Below are 17068 nucleotides of genomic sequence, written 5' to 3' on the forward strand. Positions count from 1 at the left end.
ATTGATCTAAGCGTGCATTTTTATCAAAGCGTGATAAAATTGACACATAACAGCAGTGTTCAATCAGCATTAATTTATCTTCAGCTGATATCGATTGTGAATTGACGTTTCTTCTCTTCTTGTCACCTACAGGTAATTACAATTGACTACAACCACCAATATATTCTGCTGCACTATATCTATATATGCAAAGCTAATTCTGCTGGGTAATGCAAATTGAAACATTATTGCATAGTATGTAATTTTGAAGTACTTTTTTAAAGTTTTGAATGATATAGACCCAGTTTAATCTTTGTGGAATGCCTGGTTGTTGTTTTTAAGGTAATTTATTGCCTGGCATTTGAGGGGGTGGGGTGTGGTTACAGATTTCAATTATTGGTTTCACTTGTAATAGTCTTCTACTTAAGTCCAATGGTGTAGGCTGTGCAAAGCCGTTTGGCTGTGCATTTATTGATCTAAGCGTGCATTTTTATCAAAGCGTGATAAAATTGACACATAACAGCAGCGTTCAATCAGCGTTAATTTATCTTCAGCTGATATTGATTGTGAATTGACGTTTCTTCTCTTCTTGTCACCTACAGGTAATTACAATTGACTACAACCACCAATATATTCTGCTGCACTATATCTATATATGCAAAGCTAATTCTGCTGGGTTATGCAAATTGAAACATTATTGCATAGTATGTGATTTTGAAGTACTTTTTTAAAGTTTTGAATGATATAGACCCAGTTTAATCTTTGTGGAATGCCTGGTTGTTGTTTTTAAGGTAATTTATTGCCTGGCATTTGAGGGGGTGGGGTGTGGTTACAGATTTCAATTATTGGTTTCACTTGTAATAGTCTTCTACTTAAGTCCAATGGTGTAGGCTGTGCAAAGCCGTTTGGCTGTGCATTTATTGATCTAAGCGTGCATTTTTATCAAAGCGTGATAAAATTGACACATAACAGCAGTGTTCAATCAGCATTAATTTATCTTCAGCTGATATCGATTGTGAATTGACGTTTCTTCTCTTCTTGTCACCTACAGGTAATTACAATTGACTACAACCACCAATATATTCTGCTGCACTATATCTATATATGCAAAGCTAATTCTGCTGGGTAATGCAAATTGAAACATTATTGCATAGTATGTGATTTTGAAGTACTTTTTTAAAGTTTTGAATGATATAGACCCAGTTTAATCTTTGTGGAATGCCTGGTTGTTGTTTTTAAGGTAATTTATTGCCTGGCATTTGAGGGGGTGGGGTGTGGTTACAGATTTCAATTATTGGTTTCACTTGTAATAGTCTTCTACTTAAGTCCAATGGTGTAGGCTGTGCAAAGCCGTTTGGCTGTGCATTTATTGATCTAAGCATGCATTTTTATCAAAGCGTGATAAAATTGACACATAACAGCAGTGTTCAATCAGCATTAATTTATCTTCAGCTGATATCGATTGTGAATTGACGTTTCTTCTCTTCTTGTCACCTACAGGTAATTACAATTGACTACAACCACCAATATATTCTGCTGCACTATATCTATATATGCAAAGCTAATTCTGCTGGGTAATGCAAATTGAAACATTATTGCATAGTATGTGATTTTGAAGTACTTTTTTGAAGTTTTGAATGATATAGACCCAGTTTAATCTTTGTGGAATGCCTGGTTGTTGTTTTTAAGGTAATTTATTGCCTGGCATTTGAGGGGGTGGGTGTGGTTACAGATTTCAATTATTGGTTTCACTTGTAATAGTCTTCTACTTAATTCCAATGGTGTAGGCTGTGCAAAGCCATTTGGCTGTGCATTTATTGATCTAAGCGTGCATTTTTATCAAAGCGTGATAAAATTGACACATAACAGCAGTGTTCAATCAGCGTTCAATCGAAGTGAAAAAGAAGGAAAACAGAAGCACACCAATCTAACAAAACAAAGAAAACTGAAGAACTAATAACAAATGTGAGTCACTTACTCCTCAGATCACTCACCTCCTGATTGTTGCATCTGATTACATAGCACAGAACTACCTTACTTGGACATTTCATAAACCATCCATTTCACCTACAAATGCCTGTATCTGTATTATTGTAATTTTGTTTTTTAAGCACAGCTGCACCAATGCAATTTTACCTGCAAACACTTAAAACATCTAACATAATTACCATTGCTTCTTAAACCTCTCACAATCCTTTCATTTCTTACACTCCAAATACTTTTCTGCACCCACTTTATCTACGCTTTTGACTCATTTCATACTAAATCTACACCCCTTGAGCCTACACTGCTTTTCTCACCTGCATTTCTGCAATTCTTCTGCTCGGATTGCCTAACAGTCTCCTCTCCTACTTCCACTTTCCCTCAACCTATTTACCTACTTAACACTATGTCAAGGTTTTCTTATACTCCCCACATCACTCAGTGTCTACCTAATAATGTATCTTTAGCCTTCCCCCCTAGTCTCCTCCACCTCCTCCTCTCTCCCCTCCTCTGTCTCCCCTCCATCCCTCTGTTTCCTTCCCCCACCTTTCCTGTTACCCCACTTTCATTCACCTCTGCCCCATGGTCCTGCTACCCCACAACTCAGCCCTGCTCCCTCTCTCCCTTCCCTGTCACCTCCCCACACCCCCATCCACATCATACTGACCTCCCTCCCTGCCCACCTCCTGCAGTTTCCCCACCTAGCTCAGGCACCCGTACCATCACTACTCTCTCATCATCCCTGCCCTCAAAGTTAATCCCACCTCATCGCTACAGCAACCCAGAAAATCTAATTCACATCTCTCCCACAAACTCATACCCCCTATCCTGTGCCCTCTGGAATGCCAGATCTGTTTATAACAAACTGGTCCCCACTAATGACCTTTTCATTTCCAACTCCCTACACCTACTAGCCATTACTGAAACTTGGATTACGCCCTCTGACACTACTTCTGCTGCTGCTCTCTCTGCTGGGGGCCTTACATTCCCACACACACCCCGACCTGGGGGTCGCCATGGGGGTGGTGTTGGGGTCCTTTTACCTTCTAGTTACTCCTACCAACTCATACCACCAGAACCATCCCTTATATTCTCTACATTTGAGGTCCACGCCATATGCCTCTTCCAACCAGTAGCTGTCATTTACCGCCCCCCTGGCACTGCTTCCAAATTAATCGACAACTTTGCTTCCTGGCTTCCTCACTTCCTCTCTTCTGACATTCCCACCATTATCCTAGGTGATTTCAACATCCCTATTGACATCCCCACACAATCCCCTGCCTCTAAACTCCTTAACCTCACCTCTTCACTTGGTCTCTCCCAGTGGACCTCCTCACCCTCCCATGTGAATGGGAGCTCACTGGATCTGGTCTTCACTCACCGCTGTGATATTTCTGATTTTTCCAACTCCCCATTTCCCCTCTCTGACCACCACCTGCTCTCCTTCAACCTATCTCTCTCGACTTCCCCATCTCTACCTCCTAAGGCTACCATCACTAAGCGTAACATTGAAGCTATTGACACCACATTCCTTTCCTCCCTGTTTGACTCACTTCTCTCTCCTATTCTCTCTCTCTCATGCCCTGAACAAGCCACTTCCACATACAATGCTTCCCTTACTTCTGCTCTTGACTCTGTTGCTCCACCAACCACTATTCACCCTCGCAAATTAACACCTCAACCCTGGCACACCAAATGCATCAGATATCTGCAAAAATGCTCACGTACTGCTGAGCGACACTGGAGGAAATCACGCTCTAAGGCAGACTTCCTCCATTTCAAACTTATGCTCTCATCCTTCAGTGCTGCCCTTTCTCTTGCTAAACAGTCATACTTCAAGAACCTCATCTCCTCCCAGTCTTCCAACCCCCGGCGCCTCTTTGCCACTCTCAACTCACAGCTCTGCCCACCTCCACCTCGTCTCCCTTCCTCACTCTCTGCTCTTGACTTTGCCACTTACTTCACATCCAAAATTGACTCCATACGTCAGGACATCACATCACACCAGACTATCAGTAACCAGCCTTCTCCCACCCCTTACCAACCCTCCCCATCCCTCGCACCAACTCTGTCATCTTTCTCCCATGCATCTGGAGAGGAAGTCATGGCCCTCATTCGTTCCTGTCCCCTCACCACCTCCCCACTTGACCCAATCCCCTCCCGCCTCCTTTGCCACCTCTCTTCTTCTGCTTTTTCACCATATGCAAATCCATCTGCTGCAGGCCTTCCCCCAGGAATGCTTGCACTAGTTGTTGCATTTGGTTTGTTGTTTGGGGGTGCTTCAGTATTAGGCAGCCTTCTGCCCTCCCATGTTCATCTGAAAATGTGTTCTCCCTGCAGTTGTTGTCCCCAGATGAGAGTTCCCTTGTGCTGCCTCAGTTGAATCTCCTTTACTTGACAGAGATGTGCCTGAGCAGCGGCCCTCCCCAGCCCTATCCCAAATCATACTTATTTTGCATAGGAGATACCATGGTCATGAAGATTGTTCTCCCAGGGTGAGGTTCATTCATTGCATTCTGGGTATGCTGACCCCTATGATTTCCCCAAATGTGGGAAACTCGACTGCATTATTTGTGGTAGTGGGGGACTGTGTTTATTCTTTCCTCTGGTCAGCTCTGGTAAAAGTCAGATTTATTTGTCTCAGATCTTCCTCTAGTCTTGTTCTTCTTTCGAGAGTTTCCTTGTGCTGCCTCAGTTGGATCTCCTTCATTTGACAGGGGGGTGCCCGAGCAGCGACCCTCCCCAGCTCTAGCCCAACTCCTACTTACCTGCCAGGTGAGATACTATGATCATGAAGGTGCTTCTCCCAGGGCAAGGCTCACCCATTGCACTCTGGGTGTGCTGCTCCTGCGATTTCCCCAAATGTGGGAAACTTGACTGCATAATTTGTGTTTCCCTGGTCGGCTCTCGTATAATTCAGATCTCTTTGTCTCAGGTCTCTCTCCAGCTTAGTTTGCTGTCTGTTTCCACTTCTCTTTTCTTGAGCCGCTCCCTTCTATGCCCTTGCGCACTATCCTGACTTCTCCCGTATGCTTAATTTGTGCCTTCCAACGCACAATGCGAACTACAGGTAGTGCTGCAGGGCCCACACCCTTTTACTTGCCTTACAGAGCAGCTCTGGAGCTGTTACAGTGCCCAGCTGCTGCAAGAAATCAGCTTTAATGCTTCAGGGGCTGGGGCATAGCCAACATGAGCCCCACACCGAAGGAGGGTGGAGGTGTTTAATGCGAACTAGGGGTCATCCAAGCGCCGCAAAAAGCCGCCATGCCCTGCATACCTCTTTTCTCTTTTCATATGCAGACGAGGGTTGAAGCCAACTTTGACCCACTGCTTGGATGACATCACCATATGCAAATCCATCTGCTGCAGGCCTTCCCCCAGGAATGCTTGCACTAGTTGTTGCATTTGGTTTGTTGTTTGGGGGTGCTTCAGTATTAGGCAGCCTTCTGCCCTCCCATGTTCATCTGAAAATATGTGTTCTCCCTGCAGTTGTTGTCCCCAGATGAGAGTTCCCTTGTGCTGCCTCAGTTGAATCTCCTTTACTTGACAGAGATGTGGATGAGCAGCGGCACTCCCCAGCCCTATCCCAAATCATACTTATTTTGCATAGGAGATACCATGGTCATGAAGATTGTTCTCCCAGGGTGAGGTTCATTCATTGCATTCTGGGTATGCTGACCCCTATGATTTCCCCAAATGTGGGAAACTCGACTGCATTATTTGTGGTAGTGGGGGACTGTGTTTGTTCTTTCCTCTGGTCAGCTCTGGTAAAAGTCAGATTTATTTGTCTCAGATCTTCCTCTAGCCTTGTTCTTCTTTCGAGAGTTTCCTTGTGCTGCCTCAGTTGGATCTCCTTCATTTGACAGGGGGGTGCCCGAGCAGTGACCCTCCCCAGCTCTAGCCCAACTCCTACTTACCTGCCAGGTGAGATACTATGATCATGAAGGTGCTTCTCCCAGGGCAAGGCTCACCCATTGCACTCTGGGTGTGCTGCTCCTGCGATTTCCCCAATTGTGGGAAACTTGACTGCATAATTTGTGTTTCCCTGGTCGGCTCTCGTATAATTCAGATCTCTTTGTCTCAGGTCTCTCTCCAGCTTAGTTTGCTGTCTGTTTCCACTTCTCTTTTCTTGAGCCGCTCCCTTCTATGCCCTTGCGCACTATCCTGACTTCTCCCGTATGCTTAATTTGTGCCTTCCAACGCACAATGCGAACTACAGGTAGTGCTGCAGGGCCCACACCCTTTCACTTGCCTTACAGAGCAGCTCTGGAGCTGTTACAGTGCCCAGCTGCTGCAAGAAATCAGCTTGAATGCTTCAGTGGCTGGGGCATAGCCAACATGAGCCCCACACCGAAGGAGGGTGGAGGTGTTTAATGCGAACTAGGGGTCATCCAAGCGCCGCAAAAGGCCGCCATGCCCTGCATACCCCTTTTCTCTTTTCATATGCAGACGAGGGTTCCAGCCAACTTTGACCCACTGCTTGGATGACTTCACCGTATGCAAATCCGTCTTCTGCAGACCTTCCCCCAGGAATGCTTGTACTAGTTGTTGCATTTGGTTTGTTGTTTGGGGGTGCTTCAGTATTAGGCAGCCTTCTGCCCTCCCATGTTCATCTGAAAATATGTGTTCTCCCTGCAGTTGTTGTCCCCAGATGAGAGTTCCCTTGTGCTGCCTCAGTTGAATCTCCTTTACTTGACAGAGTTGTGCCTGAGCAGCGGCACTCCCCAGCCCTATCCCAAATCATACTTATTTTGCATAGGAGATACCATGGTCATGAAGATTGTTCTCCCAGGGTGAGGTTCATTCATTGCATTCTGGGTATGCTGACCCCTATGATTTCCCCAAATGTGGGAAACTCGACTGCATTATTTGTGGTAGTGGGGGACTGTGTTTGTTCTTTCCTCTGGTCAGCTCTGGTAAAAGTCAGTTTTATTTGTCTCAGATCTTCCTCTAGCCTTGTTCTTCTTTCGAGAGTTTCCTTGTGCTGCCTCAGTTGGATCTCCTTCATTTGATAGGGGGTTGCCCGAGCAGCGACCCTCCCCAGCTCTAGCCCAACTCCTACTTACCTGCCAGGTGAGATACTATGATCATGAAGGTGCTTCTCCCAGGGCAAGGCTCACCCATTGCACTCTGGGTGTGCTGCTCCTGCGATTTCCCCAAATGTGGGAAACTTGACTGCATAATTTGTGTTTCCCTGGTCGGCTCTCGTATAATTCAGATCTCTTTGTCTCAGGTCTCTCTCCAGCTTAGTTTGCTGTCTGTTTCCACTTCTCTTTTCTTGAGCCGCTCCCTTCTATGCCCTTGCGCACTATCCTGACTTCTCCCGTATGCTTAATTTGTGCCTTCCAACGCACAATGCGAACTACAGGTAGTGCTGCAGGGCCCACACCCTTTTACTTGCCTTACAGAGCAGCTCTGGAGCTGTTACAGTGCCCAGCTGCTGCAAGAAATCAGCTTGAATGCTTCAGGGGCTGGGGCATAGCCAACATGAGCCCCACACCGAAGGAGGGTGGAGGTGTTTAATGCGAACTAGGGGTCATCCAAGCGCCGCAAAAGGCCGCCATGCCCTACATACCCCTTTTCTCTTTTCATATGCAGATGAGGGTTACAGCCAACTTTGACCCACTGCTTGGATGACTTCACCGTATGCAAATCCGTCTTCTGCAGACCTTCCCCCAGGAATGCTTGTACTAGTTGTTGCATTTGGTTTGTTGTTTGGGGGTGCTTCAGTATTAGGCAGCCTTCTGCCCTCCCATGTTCATCTGAAAATATGTGTTCTCCCTGCAGTTGTTGTCCCCAGATGCGAATTCCCTTGTGCTGCCTCAGTTGAATCTCCTTTACTTGACAGAGTTGTGCCTGAGCAGCGGCACTCCCCAGCCCTATCCCAAATCATACTTATTTTGCATAGGAGATACCATGGTCATGAAGTTTGTTCTCCCAGGGTGAGGTTCATTCATTGCATTCTGGGTATGCTGACACCTGTGATTTCCCCAAATGTGGGAAACTTGACTGCATTATTTGTGGTAGTGGGGGACTGTGTTTGTGCTTTCCTCTGGTCAGCTCTGGTAAAAGTCTGATTTCTTTGTCTCAGATCTTCCTCTAGCCTTGTTCTTCTTTCGAGAGTTCCCTTGTGCTGCCTCAGTTGGATCTCCTTCACTTGACAGGGGGGTGCCCGAGCAGCGACCCTCCCCAGCTCTAGCCCAACTCCTACTAACCTGTCAGGTGATATACTATGATCAGGAAGGTGCTTCTCCCAGGGCAAGGCTCACCCATTGCACTCTGGGTGTGCTGATCCTGCGATTTCCCCAAATTTGGGAAACTTGACTGCATAATTTGTGTTTCCCCTGGTCGGCTCTCGTATAATTCAGATCTCTTTGTCTCAGGTCTCTCTCCAGCCTAGTTTGCTGTCTGTTTACACTTCTCTTTTCTAGAGCTGCTCCCTTCTATGCCCTTGCGCACTATCCTGACTTCTCCCGTATGCTTAATTTGTGCCTTCCAACGCACAATGCGAACTACAGGTAGTGCTGCAGGGCCCACACCCTTTTACTTGCCTTACAGAGCAGCTCTGGAGCTGTTACAGTGCCCAACTGCTGCAAGAAATCAGCTTGAATGCTTCAGGGGCTGGGGCATAGCCAACATGAGCCCCACACCGAAGGAGGGTGGAGGTGTTTAATGCGAACTAGGGGTCATCCAAGCACCGCAAAAGGCCGCCATGCCCTGCATACCCCTTTTCTCTTTTCATATGCAGACGAGGGTTGAAGCCAACTTTGACCCACTGCTTGGATGACATCACCATATGCAAATCCATCTGCTGCAGGCCTTCCCCCAGGAATGCTTGCACTAGTTGTTGCATTTGGTTTGTTGTTTGGGGGTGCTTCAGTATTAGGCAGCCTTCTGCCCTCCCATGTTCATCTGAAAATATGTGTTCTCCCTGCAGTTGTTGTCCCCAGATGAGAGTTCCCTTGTGCTGCCTCAGTTGAATCTCCTTTACTTGACAGAGTTGTGCCTGAGCAGCGGCACTCCCCAGCCCTATCCCAAATCATACTTATTTTGCATAGGAGATACCATGGTCATGAAGTTTGTTCTCCCAGGGTGAGGTTCATTCATTGCATTCTGGGTATGCTGGCACCTGTGATTTCCCCAAATGTGGGAAACTCGACTGCATTATTTGTGGTAGTGGGGGACTGTGTTTGTGCTTTCCTCTGGTCAGCTCTGGTAAAAGTCCGATTTCTTTGTCTCAGATCTTCCTCTAGCCTTGTTCTTCTTTCGAGAGTTCCCTTGTGCTGCCTCAGTTGGGTCACCTTCACTTGACAGGGGGGTGCCCGAGCAGCGACCCTCCCCAGCTCTAGCCCAACTCCTACTAACCTGCCAGGTGATATACTATGATCAGGAAGGTGCTTCTCCCAGGGCAAGGCTCACCCATTGCACTCTGGGTGTGCTGATCCTGCGATTTCCCCAAATTTGGGAAACTTGACTGCATAATTTGTGTTTCCCCTGGTCGGCTCTCGTATAATTCAGATCTCTTTGTCTCAGGTCTCTCTCCAGCCTAGTTTGCTGTCTGTTTCCACTTCTCTTTTCTTGAGCCGCTCACTTCTATGCCCTTGCGCACTATCCTGACTTCTCCCGTATGCTTAATTTGTGCCTTCCAACGCACAATGCGAACTACAGGTAGTGCTGCAGGGCCCACACCCTTTTACTTGCCTTACAGAGCAGCTCTGGAGCTGTTACAGTGCCCAGCTGCTGCAAGAAATCAGCTTGAATGCTTCAGGGGCTGGGGCATAGCCAACATGAGCCCCACACCGAAGGAGGGTGGAGGTGTTTAATGCGAACTAGGGGTCATCCAAGCGCCGCAAAAGGACGCCATGCCCTGCATACCCCTTTTCTCTTTTCATATGCAGACGAGGGTTGAAGCCAACTTTGACCCACTGCTTGGATTACATCACCATATGCAAATCCATCTGCTGCAGGCCTTCCCCCAGGAATGCTTGCACTAGTTGTTGCATTTGGTTTGTTGTTTGGGGGTGCTTCAGTATTAGGCAGCCTTCTGCCCTCCCATGTTCATCTGAAAATATGTGTTCTCCCTGCAGTTGTTGTCCCCAGATGAGAGTTCCCTTGTGCTGCCTCAGTTGAATCTCCTTTACTTGACAGAGATGTGCCTGAGCAGCGGCCCTCCCCAGCCCTATCCCAAATCATACTTATTTTGCATAGGAGATACCATGGTCATGAAGATTGTTCTCCCAGGGTGAGGTTCATTCATTGCATTCTGGGTATGCTGACCCCTATGATTTCCCCAAATGTGGGAATCTCAACTGCATTATTTGTGGTAGTGGGGGACTGTGTTTGTTCTTTCCTCTGGTCAGCTCTGGTAAAAGTCAGATTTATTTGTCTCAGATCTTCCTCTAGCCTTGTTCTTCTTTCGAGAGTTTCCTTGTGCTGCCTCAGTTGGATCTCCTTCATTTGATAGGGGGTTGCCCGAGCAGCGACCCTCCCCAGCTCTAGCCCAACTCCTACTTACCTGCCAGGTGAGATACTATGATCATGAAGGTGCTTCTCCCAGGGCAAGGCTCACCCATTGCACTCTGGGTGTGCTGCTCCTGCGATTTTCCCAAATGTGGGAAACTTGACTGCATAATTTGTGTTTCCCCTGGTCGGCTCTCGTATAATTCAGATCTCTTTGTCTCAGGTCTCTCTCCAGCTTAGTTTGCTGTCTGTTTCCACTTCTCTTTTCTTGAGCCGCTCCCTTCTATGCCCTTGCGCACTATCCTGACTTCTCCCGTATGCTTAATTTGTGCCTTCCAACGCACAATGCGAACTACAGGTAGTGCTGCAGGGCCCACACCCTTTTACTTGCCTTACAGAGCAGCTCTGGAGCTGTTACAGTGCCCAGCTGCTGCAAGAAATCAGCTTTAATGCTTCAGGGGCTGGGGCATAGCCAACATGAGCCCCACACCGAAGGAGGGTGGAGGTGTTTAATGCGAACTAGGGGTCATCCAAGCGCCGCAAAAGGACGCCATGCCCTGCATACCCCTTTTCTCTTTTCATATGCAGACGAGGGTTGAAGCCAACTTTGACCCACTGCTTGGATTACATCACCATATGCAAATCCATCTGCTGCAGGCCTTCCCCCAGGAATGCTTGCACTAGTTGTTGCATTTGGTTTGTTGTTTGGGGGTGCTTCAGTATTAGGCAGCCTTCTGCCCTCCCATGTTCTCCCAGGGCTCCTGCGATTTCCCCAAATGTGGGAAACTTGACTGCATAATTTGTGTTTCCCTGGTCGGCTCTCGTATAATTCAGATCTCTTTGTCTCAGGTGTCTCTCCAGCTTAGTTTGCTGTCTGTTTCCACTTCTCTTTTCTTGAGCCGCTCCCTTCTATGCCCTTGCGCACTATCCTGACTTCTCCCGTATGCTTAATTTGTGCCTTCCAACGCACAATGCGAACTACAGGTAGTGCTGCAGGGCCCACACCCTTTTACTTGCCTTACAGAGCAGCTCTGGAGCTGTTACAGTGCCCAGCTGCTGCAAGAAATCAGCTTTAATGCATCAGTGGCTGGGGCATAGCCAACATGAGCCCCACACCGAAGGAGGGTGGAGGTGTTTAATGCGAACTAGGGGTCATCCAAGCGCCGCAAAAGGCCGCCATGCCCTGCATACCCCTTTTCTCTTTTCATATGCAGATGAGGGTTCCAGCCAACTTTGACCCACTGCTTGGATGACTTCACCGTATGCAAATCCGTCTTCTGCAGACCTTCCCCCAGGAATGCTTGTACTAGTTGTTGCATTTGGTTTGTTGTTTGGGGGTGCTTCAGTATTAGGCAGCCTTCTGCCCTCCCATGTTCATCTGAAAATATGTGTTCTCCCTGCAGTTGTTGTCCCCAGATGAGAGTTCCCTTGTGCTGCCTCAGTTGAATCTCCTTTACTTGACAGAGTTGTGCCTGAGCAGCGGCACTCCCCAGCCCTATCCCAAATCATACTTATTTTGCATAGGAGATACCATGGTCATGAAGTTTGTTCTCCCAGGGTGAGGTTCATTCATTGCATTCTGGGTATGCTGGCACCTGTGATTTCCCCAAATGTGGGAAACTCGACTGCATTATTTGTGGTAGTGGGGGACTGTGTTTGTGCTTTCCTCTGGTCAGCTCTGGTAAAAGTCCGATTTCTTTGTCTCAGATCTTCCTCTAGCCTTGTTCTTCTTTCGAGAGTTCCCTTGTGCTGCCTCAGTTGGGTCACCTTCACTTGACAGGGGGGTGCCCGAGCAGCGACCCTCCCCAGCTCTAGCCCAACTCCTACTAACCTGCCAGGTGATATACTATGATCAGGAAGGTGCTTCTCCCAGGGCAAGGCTCACCCATTGCACTCTGGGTGTGCTGATCCTGCGATTTCCCCAAATTTGGGAAACTTGACTGCATAATTTGTGTTTCCCCTGGTCAGCTCTCGTATAATTCAGATCTCTTTGTCTCAGGTCTCTCTCCAGCCTAGTTTGCTGTCTGTTTCCACTTCTCTTTTCTTGAGCCGCTCCCTTCTATGCCCTTGCGCACTATCCTGACTTCTCCCGTAAGCTTAATTTGTGCCTTCCAACGCACAATGCGAACTACAGGTAGTGCTGCAGGGCCCACACCCTTTTACTTACCTTACAGAGCAGCTCTGGAGCTGTTACAGTGCCCAGCTGCTGCAAGAAATCAGCTTGAATGCTTCAGGGGCTGGGGCATAGCCAACATGAGCCCCACACCGAAGGAGGGTGGAGGTGTTTAATGCGAACTAGGGGTCATCCAAGCGCCGCAAAAGGACGCCATGCCCTGCATACCCCTTTTCTCTTTTCATATGCAGACGAGGGTTGAAGCCAACTTTGACCCACTGCTTGGATTACATCACCATATGCAAATCCATCTGCTGCAGGCCTTCCCCCAGGAATGCTTGCACTAGTTGTTGCATTTGGTTTGTTGTTTGGGGGTGCTTCAGTATTAGGCAGCCTTCTGCCCTCCCATGTTCATCTGAAAATATGTGTTCTCCCTGCAGTTGTTGTCCCCAGATGAGAGTTCCCTTGTGCTGCCTCAGTTGAATCTCCTTTACTTGACAGAGATGTGCCTGAGCAGCGGCCCTCCCCAGCCCTATCCCAAATCATACTTATTTTGCATAGGAGATACCATGGTCATGAAGATTGTTCTCCCAGGGTGAGGTTCATTCATTGCATTCTGGGTATGCTGACCCCTATGATTTCCCCAAATGTGGGAATCTCAACTGCATTATTTGTGGTAGTGGGGGACTGTGTTTGTTCTTTCCTCTGGTCAGCTCTGGTAAAAGTCAGATTTATTTGTCTCAGATCTTCCTCTAGCCTTGTTCTTCTTTTGAGAGTTTCCTTGTGCTGCCTCAGTTGGATCTCCTTCACTTGACAGGGGGGTGCCCGAGCAGCGACCCTCCCCAGCTCTAGCCCAACTCCTACTTACCTGCCAGGTGAGATACTATGATCATGAAGGTGCTTCTCCCAGGGCAAGGCTCACCCATTGCACTCTGGGTGTGCTGCTCCTGCGATTTCCCCAAATGTGGGAAACTTGACTGCATAATTTGTGTTTCCCCTGGTCGGCTCTCGTATAATTCAGATCTCTTTATCTCAGGTCTCTCTCCAGCTTAGTTTGCTGTCTGTTTCCACTTCTCTTTTCTTGAGCCACTCCCTTCTATGCCCTTGCGCACTATCCTGACTTCTCCCGTATGCTTAATTTGTGCCTTCCAACGCACAATGCGAACTACAGGTAGTGCTGCAGGGCCCACACCCTTTTACTTGCCTTACAGAGCAGCTCTGGAGCTGTTACAGTGCCCAGCTGCTGCAAGAAATCAGCTTTAATGCTTCAGGGGCTGGGGCATAGCCAACATGAGCCCCACACCGAAGGAGGGTGGAGGTGTTTAATGCGAACTAGGGGTCATCCAAGCGCCGCAAAAGGCCGCCATGCCCTGCACGCCCCTTTTCTCTTTTCATATGCAGATGAGGGTCCCAGCCAACTTTGACCCACTGCTTGGATGACTTCACCGTATGCAAATCCGTCTTCTGCAGACCTTCCCCCAGGAATGCTTATACTAGTTGTTGCATTTGGTTTGTTGTTTGGGGGTGCTTCAGTATTAGGCAGCCTTCTGCCCTCCCATGTTCATCTGAAAATATGTGTTCTCCCTGCAGTTGTTGTCCCCAGATGAGAGTTCCCTTGTGCTGCCTCAGTTGAATCTCCTATACTTGACAGAGTTATGCCTGAGCAGCGGCACTCCCCAGCCCTATCCCAAATCATACTTTTTTTGCATAGGAGATACCATGGTCATGAAGTTTGTTCTCCCAGGGTGAGGTTCATTCATTGCATTCTGGGTATGCTGATACCTGTGATTTCCCCAAATGTGGGAAACTCGACTGCATTATTTGTGGTAGTGGGGGACTGTGTTTGTTCTTTCCTCTGGTCAGCTCTGGTAAAAGTCAGATTTATTTGTCTCAGATCTTCCTCTAGCCTTGTTCTTCTTTCAAGAGTTTCCTTGTGCTGCCTCAGTTGGATCTCCTTCATTTGACAGGGGGGTGCCCGAGCAGCGACCCTCCCCAGCTCTAGCCCAACTCCTACTTACCTGCCAGGTGAGATACTATGATCATGAAGGTGCTTCTCCCAGGGCAAGGCTCACCCATTGCACTCTGGGTGTGCTGCTCCTGCGATTTCCCCAAATGTGGGAAACTTGACTGCATAATTTGTGTTTCCCTGGTCGGCTCTCGTATAATTCAGATCTCTTTGTCTCAGGTCTCTCTCCAGCTTAGTTTGCTGTCTGTTTCCACTTCTCTTTTCTTGAGCCGCTCCCTTCTATGCCCTTGTGCACTATCCTGACTTCTCCCGTATGCTTAATTTGTGCCTTCCAACGCACAATGCGAACTACAGGTAGTGCTGCAGGGCCCACACCCTTTTACTTGCCTTACAGAGCAGCTCTGGAGCTGTTACAGTGCCCAGCTGCTGCAAGAAATCAGCTTTAATGCTTCAGGGGCTGGGGCATAGCCAACATGAGCCCGACACCGAAGGAGGGTGGAGGTGTTTAATGCGAACTAGGGGTCATCCAAGCGCCGCAAAAGGCCGCCATGCCCTGCATACCCCTTTTCTCTTTTCATATGCAGACGAGGGTTCCAGCCAACTTTGACCCACTGCTTGGATGACTTCACCGTATGCAAATCCGTCTTCTGCAGACCTTCCCCCAGGAATGCTTGTACTAGTTGTTGCATTTGGTTTGTTGTTTGGGGGTGCTTCAGTATTAGGCAGCCTTCTGCCCTCCCATGTTCATCTGAAAATATGTGTTCTCCCTGCAGTTGTTGTCCCCAGATGAGAGTTCCCTTGTGCTGCCTCAGTTGAATCTCCTATACTTGACAGAGTTATGCCTGAGCAGCGGCACTCCCCAGCCCTACAAATTATGGTGTTCCGATTGCCCACTTTCCCTTGTGCTTTTCTCTCTCTCTCCTTTGTTTAGAGCATCAGTTTCTGTAGTCCACTTTATCCTTATTTTTTCCAGTGTTTCACTATCTCTCTGATGTAATGAGGATGTATGGTCTAGAGGGATCAGTAATGCATTGTACTGTATAGAGGCGTCAGGGATGTAGCGTAGGGTATAGAGGTGTCAGGGATGTAGCGTAGGTTATAGAGGCATCAGGAATGTAGCGTAGGGAATAGAGGCATCAGGGATGTAGCGTAGGGTATAGAGGCGTCAGGGATGTAGCATAGGGAATAGAGGCGTCAGGGATGTAGCGTAGGGAATAGAGGCGTCAGGGATTTAGCTTAGGGAATATAGGCATCAGGGATGTACTAGCAGGTATATAGAGGTCAGTGTACTGTATAGAGGGGTCAGTAATGCAGTGATGGTTATAGAAAGGTCAGTGATGTAGTGTAGGGTATAGAGGGGTCAGTTATGTAGTGTGGGGTACACTGCCAGCGGTGGGGTGCCCCTGCTTCTTCTCACACCACAGATAGCTGGGCAGCACTGCAACTGCCTGCCTGATTGCTCCGCCCCCTTCCGGCTCCCAAGCACCTCTGCTGCCCAGTGATCCAGGAGCCTGCTGCTAGGAAGAAGTGGCCGAGCTTCAGCAAGCGAGTCTGGACACTGGCGGAGGAAGCCATGATAACCAGATAATGGGGAGTGGAGAGCCAGTTCCAAGGTAATACTTTATACAGCTGGTTGAGATCCTGGTCGGTGGATATGGATTCCAAGAAAACCCTGGAGGTGCTTCCTTTCAAGGGAGACACTCTCTTTGGAGAAGACCTCAGTAAGATTGTAGCTGATCTGGCTACTGCTAAAACAGCTTGCCTACCTCGTATGACTCCTACCACGCAGAAGGCTAAAAGTACTTTCCCTTGGCCCTTTCATCCCTCAGGTAAAGCGTACCCAAGGTCAGGCATACCCAAAGCAAGCTCATGCTTCCAGACCTGCCAAGCCCAGACTGAAGCAAGCCTGGGCTGCCCATCAGCCTGCTTCCAAAACGGACAAGCCTGCCGCATGACGGTGCAGGCCTCCCTCTGGGGGATCCCAGGGTGGGGGGCCCGACTTCTAGGTTTGGCATAGAAAGGTATAATTCTAAGCTAGAGAATTCTGTTTGGAGCTCACCTTGTACTTTGTGAAGAAATAATCAGCATTGTGGCTGAGCAGATACATGTAGTGTGTGGCTGCAAACTGCATGGATCTGCTGCGTTGTAATGCTGATACTTTTTTTTTGCAAAGTACCAATAGCTTCATATAATGTTCACAATTTTTATGCAGGATCAAATAGCTCAATAGGTAGGGTGTTTGATTAGAATTCAACAGGTTATAGGTTTGAATCCTGGGTATGGTAGTTTGAGATGTGTTATTTAATAAAGTATGTTGTTCTGACTGCTGGGATATCATACTAAATAAATGGAGTTGATCAATTTTTTTTTTATTTTTTTTTTAAACTAGGGACAATTTCCAGATACTTTTCTTTATAACTGAGATTGCCCCCTGGAACTTCACATCAGTTGACAACTATGCATGAGTGGGCAGTGCTTGCTCTGGATCTGCCCACCCATTTATGTGCCGTCATAAAAGAAAGCACAACTGACAGTTATCCTGGGCGTACACTACACAATTATCTGTC

At 47.8% G+C, this 17068-nt stretch overlaps 18 non-coding genes across 18 annotated transcripts; all 18 read left to right on the top strand.

Moving 5' to 3' along the window:
- Positions 1-4406: 4406 nt before the first annotated feature.
- On the top strand, positions 4407-4570 carry LOC135014284 (U1 spliceosomal RNA). The gene has a single exon (XR_010212827.1). It is a non-coding gene; the product is annotated as a U1 spliceosomal RNA (small nuclear RNA).
- Positions 4571-4722: 152 nt separating this feature from the next.
- LOC135014371 (U1 spliceosomal RNA) lies at positions 4723-4883 on the top strand. Its single transcript, XR_010212912.1, has one exon. It is a non-coding gene; the product is annotated as a U1 spliceosomal RNA (small nuclear RNA).
- A 672-nt stretch (positions 4884-5555) lies between these two features.
- Positions 5556-5719, top strand: LOC135014524 (U1 spliceosomal RNA). The gene has a single exon (XR_010213019.1). It is a non-coding gene; the product is annotated as a U1 spliceosomal RNA (small nuclear RNA).
- A 152-nt stretch (positions 5720-5871) lies between these two features.
- LOC135014390 (U1 spliceosomal RNA) lies at positions 5872-6032 on the top strand. The gene has a single exon (XR_010212926.1). It is a non-coding gene; the product is annotated as a U1 spliceosomal RNA (small nuclear RNA).
- A 672-nt stretch (positions 6033-6704) lies between these two features.
- LOC135014525 (U1 spliceosomal RNA) lies at positions 6705-6868 on the top strand. The gene has a single exon (XR_010213020.1). It is a non-coding gene; the product is annotated as a U1 spliceosomal RNA (small nuclear RNA).
- Positions 6869-7020: 152 nt separating this feature from the next.
- On the top strand, positions 7021-7181 carry LOC135014372 (U1 spliceosomal RNA). Its single transcript, XR_010212913.1, has one exon. It is a non-coding gene; the product is annotated as a U1 spliceosomal RNA (small nuclear RNA).
- A 672-nt stretch (positions 7182-7853) lies between these two features.
- LOC135014333 (U1 spliceosomal RNA) lies at positions 7854-8017 on the top strand. The gene has a single exon (XR_010212875.1). It is a non-coding gene; the product is annotated as a U1 spliceosomal RNA (small nuclear RNA).
- Positions 8018-8169: 152 nt separating this feature from the next.
- Positions 8170-8332, top strand: LOC135014417 (U1 spliceosomal RNA). The gene has a single exon (XR_010212951.1). It is a non-coding gene; the product is annotated as a U1 spliceosomal RNA (small nuclear RNA).
- Positions 8333-9003: 671 nt separating this feature from the next.
- Positions 9004-9167, top strand: LOC135014300 (U1 spliceosomal RNA). The gene has a single exon (XR_010212843.1). It is a non-coding gene; the product is annotated as a U1 spliceosomal RNA (small nuclear RNA).
- Positions 9168-9319: 152 nt separating this feature from the next.
- Positions 9320-9482, top strand: LOC135014430 (U1 spliceosomal RNA). The gene has a single exon (XR_010212954.1). It is a non-coding gene; the product is annotated as a U1 spliceosomal RNA (small nuclear RNA).
- A 671-nt stretch (positions 9483-10153) lies between these two features.
- Positions 10154-10317, top strand: LOC135014269 (U1 spliceosomal RNA). The gene has a single exon (XR_010212813.1). It is a non-coding gene; the product is annotated as a U1 spliceosomal RNA (small nuclear RNA).
- A 152-nt stretch (positions 10318-10469) lies between these two features.
- LOC135014381 (U1 spliceosomal RNA) lies at positions 10470-10632 on the top strand. Its single transcript, XR_010212921.1, has one exon. It is a non-coding gene; the product is annotated as a U1 spliceosomal RNA (small nuclear RNA).
- Positions 10633-11929: 1297 nt separating this feature from the next.
- On the top strand, positions 11930-12093 carry LOC135014301 (U1 spliceosomal RNA). Its single transcript, XR_010212844.1, has one exon. It is a non-coding gene; the product is annotated as a U1 spliceosomal RNA (small nuclear RNA).
- Positions 12094-12245: 152 nt separating this feature from the next.
- Positions 12246-12408, top strand: LOC135014428 (U1 spliceosomal RNA). The gene has a single exon (XR_010212953.1). It is a non-coding gene; the product is annotated as a U1 spliceosomal RNA (small nuclear RNA).
- A 671-nt stretch (positions 12409-13079) lies between these two features.
- On the top strand, positions 13080-13243 carry LOC135014270 (U1 spliceosomal RNA). The gene has a single exon (XR_010212814.1). It is a non-coding gene; the product is annotated as a U1 spliceosomal RNA (small nuclear RNA).
- A 152-nt stretch (positions 13244-13395) lies between these two features.
- Positions 13396-13558, top strand: LOC135014380 (U1 spliceosomal RNA). The gene has a single exon (XR_010212920.1). It is a non-coding gene; the product is annotated as a U1 spliceosomal RNA (small nuclear RNA).
- A 671-nt stretch (positions 13559-14229) lies between these two features.
- LOC135014356 (U1 spliceosomal RNA) lies at positions 14230-14393 on the top strand. The gene has a single exon (XR_010212898.1). It is a non-coding gene; the product is annotated as a U1 spliceosomal RNA (small nuclear RNA).
- A 152-nt stretch (positions 14394-14545) lies between these two features.
- Positions 14546-14706, top strand: LOC135014373 (U1 spliceosomal RNA). Its single transcript, XR_010212914.1, has one exon. It is a non-coding gene; the product is annotated as a U1 spliceosomal RNA (small nuclear RNA).
- Positions 14707-17068: the final 2362 nt, after the last annotated feature.

This window comes from Pseudophryne corroboree, unplaced genomic scaffold (genome assembly GCF_028390025.1).
Source record: "Pseudophryne corroboree isolate aPseCor3 unplaced genomic scaffold, aPseCor3.hap2 scaffold_280, whole genome shotgun sequence".
Lineage (NCBI taxonomy): Eukaryota > Metazoa > Chordata > Amphibia > Anura > Myobatrachidae > Pseudophryne > Pseudophryne corroboree.